The sequence below is a fragment of the Tupaia chinensis genome, unplaced genomic scaffold (genome assembly GCF_000334495.1).
Source record: "Tupaia chinensis unplaced genomic scaffold, TupChi_1.0 Scaffold000361_2, whole genome shotgun sequence".
Taxonomy (NCBI): domain Eukaryota; kingdom Metazoa; phylum Chordata; class Mammalia; order Scandentia; family Tupaiidae; genus Tupaia; species Tupaia belangeri.
The window spans coordinates 6,075,209-6,080,454 of NW_006159858.1; the positions used below are offsets into that span (position 1 = coordinate 6,075,209).

The 5,246-nt window shown below is 40.2% G+C and overlaps 1 protein-coding gene across 1 annotated transcript in view; it reads left to right on the forward strand.

Annotated features, from left to right (window-relative positions):
* The window catches only part of CD28 (CD28 molecule), a 36,794-nt gene that overhangs the window by 7,870 nt on the left and 23,678 nt on the right, over positions 1-5,246 (forward strand). The window lies entirely within an intron of this gene.

The window sequence follows — 5,246 nt, forward strand, 5'->3', positions numbered from 1 at the left end:
TGAATAATGGCTTGGGATTTGTCTGGAAGTAGGTCAGTTGGGAACTTTGGAGTTTAGGTAGGGTTGTGGGGAAGGAGGGTAAGACAACATAGGGTTAAGGAAAAGTAGAGCGGGTAAGAACAAAGACACTGAAAAGAAGAGGAAATCAATTATCAGTGAAGGCTATTATGCATTTATATTACCAAATATGTCTACTGTGGCATTTCGTACATGGTAGATATGTAATAAATGTTTGCAAATGAAACGATTTAATTATGTTTGACAAGTGGAAGGAGGAGCTAAGTGCTGGACGTGAGAGATAATAGCTCTTCAGCACAGCTGAAGAGAAGAGAAGGCTATTAGGAAAGAAGCAGGAGGAGTAGAAGGGAAAAAAGGAGGGTGAGGAAGTTTTCTCAAAGAGATGGGGAGGCATATTTGGGATAGGAAATGGGAGCATTGGAGAGAGAAGCACAAATCTTTAAGAAGATAATGAGGAATAGAAGAGTTTTATAGGGACAGAGGATGTTCAAATGAAGCTAGGGTGGATGAGTGATTTCATGCTGGTAAACTTGGGGTTCAAAACTGCTTCATTAAAGGGACCAGCAGTTAGTGTAATGGCTATGTCGCTGGACTCCCATGTAGTCAACTGCGGTTCGAGTCCTGGACCTGGTGGCTTAAACTTACGCCGGGCGCATGTGTGTGCGTGCCCAAGATCTCAGGAGGAGAAAGGAGGAGAAGGGATTGTGGCGTGACCATCCCCCCTTGGGGGGTGATTTCTCGCTTTCTGTCTCCCTGTCTCTCTCTGTCTCTCTGGCAAGCACATGCGCCCTATAGCAAAAACCTCTCAAAAAACCAAAAAAAACAAACAAAAAAAAACCCCTGCTTCATTAAAAAGAAATACACACACACACATATTCTTAATTCTCTTAGGATAGGTCACAGCGATAAACCTGTATCACCAAAAGTCATAGTGTTAAGCTTGTATCTACAAGAGCTATATACCTCGACTTAGAAGGCTTAGCCTATGTGTTCTTTAAGTTCTTGATTGATTGAGCCCTTCAAAACTGCACAATGTGGCTAGGCTTAACCTTAGCCCTGGGCTGAGATAACAGAGTCACAAGGTTCAAACCAACCCTGCCCAATGTCATGGGCAGGGCTCCAGTTTCCAGTCAGGAACATTAACCTAAGCACCTCTCTGTGTTTTTCAGAACAAGGATGTGGCTGCTTGACCTTGCTTTGGTGAGGCCAAGTCTGCTATTCTTTTGCCTTCTCTCTTTTTTCAATCTCAAAAGTTAAAGCCAAGGATTTCTCAAAACAGGGAGATACGATTAGGAGTTTTAGTCTGTCATACTTTAAGTCTGTGACATATTTTTTTAGGTCTCAATGTCCACATCTGATATATGAAAGAATTGTATAGACAGTGTCTATTTTCTAGCTTAAAAATGCTTATAAAGTGGAATTTTAAAATGTCAGCTCTCATTGACGCTAGTAAGGCAATTCAAACTTTCTACCCCTTTGTGGATGCGCATATGATTTGATAGAGCAAATTCAAAGAATTGCAAACCAGCCATTTCTGAAATCTCTTGGTGAGATTGCTAACAGGATCTTAGATGCTAACTTGCTTAGAAATTACTGTAGGACTTTGGTGAGGGGGGATGGGTGGATAGGCTGGGGTAGGAGATAGGGGTGAGTGGGTGGGGGTCAGGGATGGAATGGGGCAGGGAGGTGGAGAGGGTTCAGCCTTTGCTGTCTATTTTTCTATGCAATGTTAAGGTCCAATGCAGTAATTATTTTCAAACTTCTAGGCCATGCACTTAGCTATTGAATAGAAGATGCTATATACGTCAACAGGGTCCTGAGCAAGCTCTTCAGAACTGTAAGATTTAGGAAGAATGGAAGCAGACAGGAAAAATGTGCTGCTCCTTTCTTTCATTCCTTTGTCATTCAGAACTGGTTTGAATGAGCTCAGAATTACGGTGGCTCAGGAAGAAAATATGGTTCCTAAGTTTGGTTACTTGATTAAAATAAATACTTAGAAAACTTTTTAAAAGAGATTTTTGCCATAGGGTGCATGCACTCACTAGAGAGACAGAGTAAGAGAGACAGAAAGCGAGAAATCACCTTCCCCCTCAGGAGGGATGGCCATCCATAATCCCTTCTCTTCCATTCACCTTTCAGGATTTGGGGCATGCATACACACATGCCTGGCATGAGTTTCAAGCTGCTAGATCCTGGCCTTGAACTGTAGTCAGCTATGTGAGAGTGCAGAGGCTTAACCACTGTGCCATGTGCTGGCCCTTAGTAAACAATATTTTAATAGAGAAGTTCCCTTTATACCTGTTAATTCTCTTTTGATCTATTAACTGAATTACTGTCATATTCATGTAGAAAGCTATAAAGCCTTGGTTACTTATTATTTGGATGACAGGCAACATGTCAGCATGGTAGAATTTGCTTTTTGAGAGTGGTGTGGTAGTTTTTGGTATGTATACCACTTTTATATAGTTCAGATACTCTGCCATGTTGTTCTTTAAGGTTGTTTTTCTGGCATTAAGAGATCAGAGGAAAACAGCAGACCTGAAAATGATAGGGCCTAGGTCATGTAGTACCCAAGTTCTTGTTTTGTGTTTAGGAAGTTTCAATCCTAGAACACTCACACTCTTAGTTGCTGGGCAGTGTCTCTGAGTGAAAGGGATTGATTATGCAAACTATGTGTTTCTTTCTTTTTTTTTGGGTCAGTTTCAATATTAACTGTCATCCTAATGCAAATGACTTCCCATTGGACATTACTATCCTGGACTAGCTTCCTTGAACTCTAGTCCTACCCTTTTAACTCCTTCTGGATCTGTCTTCCAGGATGTTTTAACCTCAAACCTAACATATCTGAATTCAAACTTAATAGAGTTTTTTTCAATACAAATTCCCTCTCTTAACTTACCTAATTTTGTCAACGGTGTCTCCATTTTTGCCGCACTCAGCCTCTGAGCTCTGCCTCAGTTTTACCATCAGATCACATACATCGTGTCTACTCTCATTACCCCAGCTGCTATCTCTGCAGTTCAGGCTTAATGAACTCACATCAATTGCAACAGCCTCCTGATTATCCTCCACCGTGACTCTGCCCTGGCTGCCAGTCAACACACTCCTCACTGCTGTGTTACCCTTCCTGAAGCAGCACCTACCATACCACTCTCAACCCAGATGTCAACATTTCTTGTGGCCTTCCTAGCAAAACCCATGTGCCTCTTGGCATTAAAGCACTGCATGATTGTTATCAGCCATCTTCATCTTATCCCCACCCCCTTCATAAATGGAATGTTCTGCTAGGCCCCATAAACCCTCACAGTAAGTTCATTTACTTGATCTTAGCCTATCTAAAATTGCCCCAACCTTTATGGCTCAGTTAAAGGCTACTCAGTACAAAAGCCTCCAGAGGCGGTGAAGAGAAGAGGATAGAGAAAGATAGCAAGAGAACAAATAGAGAGGCAGGATGTTAGTGGGAAACGGATATGGCTTATTACCTGTTGATGATGACATGTATAGTATTCTCAACTGGATTCGTCTGAGAAGTATTTCATGATGGGTAAAGTCTTTTTACAAGCAAAATGAGAAGTAGTGATTAACTGTTTAAAAAAATAATTGGAATAATAATAATAATAATTGGGAAAAACATTAAAAAGATATTGAATGATGAAGTGGAGAGATTAATGTCTCTGTATTGACTGACACGCATGGCATTCCCTTTTGAAAAAGCAATGTAATACACTGTAAAGTTATATGCAATCCAATGTAATATAAGTAAGATTATGATGATAATAAAAAAATAATTAAAAAAAACAAAATGAAAGTTATAGCGTTTCTTAAATTATAGATGATATAAATAGAGGATTAAAAACAGTACAAAATCTGTAAAAAAAAAAAAAGCCTCCAGAGTGGTCCTATCTGGAAATGAAGCCTCTTTCCTCTGACTGACCACGATGCTATGGGTTCCTGTGTCTCCTGGGTTTGGAGTGTATCTACTTGTGTACCTGCCATAGGAATTTCACTGGGAGGAAGCAGCTTCGTCTTTTGCTTGTTTCCACCTTCCAAGAACAAAATGTATTAGATTACATTATTTATTTTTTGAATGAATAAATGACTTCGTCATGGCAGAAGTCAAAATACCAAAGTACAGTTCTTTGACACATCAAAATTTCTTCTCAGAAAATACTCATTGATCATTTTGATAATTTTTTCTCTCAAAAATTAATGGCTTGGATCTCGGTGCTCAGATGGGACTTTTTGCCACTGAACTGTTTGAACTCTGAGTTACTTTCTGATAATGACATGTAGCAGAGTACTTTTTTTTTTAAAAGGACAAGTGTAGGAACATAGATAGAGGTTAAAGGTGGAACTTAGAACTTGCACTTGCCAAAAGCAGCTTGTTTAGTAAATTTATTAACCAGGCTTCTATGTCTTTTCTCTTGTTACCTGTAATCATATGTCTCTGTTTGAACTAAAGTCTTTTTAGATCTTGTTTTAAAATCGTATTTTCTGTCAATGAGGGTTAATGTGCTTGGTATAACTGATAGTTGTAACATTTGCAGTTTTGGACAAAGCTGGTTGCTCAGCTTGTTTCTCTTGACAGAGGTCAGTATGGCCTCTTGTCATGGTGGCCTCCTCTACACAACTCTCTTTCCTTCTGATTCTGGTAACTTCCCTGTCCCCTTGTTTCTTTAGAACTAAGAATGGTCATAACTGCCGTAAGTCACGGGTTACAGTACTAACTCCTGAAGATCTGTTATCTTCACAACTTTGCCAGCATACATAAATCCTCCTAGTATTGCCCAGTTTAGAGAGTTGCCATCTGTTGGGATCCTGAATGAGACAACATATAGGCATGTATATCATGCTTAGTCAGAGCCCTGTTTTGTAGAGACATAAATCTTCATTGCTTGTGAAAATGGGGAAAGTTTCAAAATAACAGTCAACAGGGAACCAGCAGTTAGCATAATGGCTATGTTGCTGGACTCCCATGTAGTCGACCGTGGTTCACGTCCCAGACACGGTGGCTTAAAACTCATGCCGGGCGCGTGTGCATGCGTGCCCAAGATCCCGAGAGGAGGCTAGAGGAGAAGGGATTGCGGTGTGGCCATCCCCCCTGGGGGGTGATTTCTCACTTTCTGTCTCTATGTCTCTCTCTGTCTGTCTGTCGAGCACATGCACCCTATAGCGAAAAACCTCTCCAAATAAATAAATAAATAAATAAATAAATAAATAAAAATAAC